This window comes from Galeopterus variegatus, unplaced genomic scaffold (assembly GCF_000696425.1).
Source record: "Galeopterus variegatus unplaced genomic scaffold, G_variegatus-3.0.2 Scaffold964, whole genome shotgun sequence".
Classification (NCBI taxonomy): domain Eukaryota; kingdom Metazoa; phylum Chordata; class Mammalia; order Dermoptera; family Cynocephalidae; genus Galeopterus; species Galeopterus variegatus.
Genome location: NW_007727075.1, coordinates 490,422 through 491,223, shown reverse-complemented (window position 1 = coordinate 491,223; position 802 = coordinate 490,422). Strand labels below are relative to the sequence as shown.

Below are 802 nucleotides of genomic sequence, written 5' to 3'. Positions count from 1 at the left end.
CTGTAATTTTACCTTGTTTTGAACTAAAATTTTCCCCACCTTCTGTCCATACTTCATGTGTAGACTCACTTTGATGTTTTCAGGGCTAGGCCGTAACCCTTCCACCTACATACTTCAAATAGGGATTGGAACACAAACAACTCGATGTTTATAAATACCACCCGTAGTACAATTATGTGTACAGGCAAGTATCTGTGAGTGTATGTATTATTTTAATGAAAATTTCCTTCCTCCAAAGTTAGTTTTCACATGATCTTTAAGAGGAACCACATTGGGTGCTAGAACACGCTTAAAAGGCTTTTTACTGAAAAATAGGTGATTCTGATTTCCAAAATCTGGCTTATAAATTCACTAAGGCTAAAGTGAAATGAAAATTGTTACCTAGTTTTCAGGAGCCTGGTATCTGTTTCCTGGGAAAAAGTTTAATTGTAAATTTCATGAATGCCTATGATCAAAATGCTTAAAAAGAAAAAAAAAGAAAAGTTACTATTTTTAAATGTTACCATTGTTATTTTGAATCAGACCACTAGCCTCACAGAGTTTAGGATCTGACACCACAATCATTCAGATAACGTGGCTAATATTATCTTCTTTTTTCCTAAACGTGACTGAACTTACTTCTATTTAACATCAACTAATGTTTCAAGGAAATGCTACATCTTTCATTGTAGCGTATAATGTAGCATTGGCCATCTTCTATTAAATAAAGGGTCATGATCTCCAAACAGGACAGTCTTCTAATGACAACTACATATTTGATATCTTTTATGTTGTTTGTCTATCAACTCATTAATGCAAAATT

General features: G+C 33.3%; 1 protein-coding gene across 1 annotated transcript in view; it reads left to right on the top strand.

Annotated features, from left to right (window-relative positions):
• EFCAB1 (EF-hand calcium binding domain 1) overlaps window positions 1-802 on the top strand; it is a 6,759-nt gene that overhangs the window by 3,490 nt on the left and 2,467 nt on the right. The gene's annotated exons all lie outside the window — the stretch shown is intronic.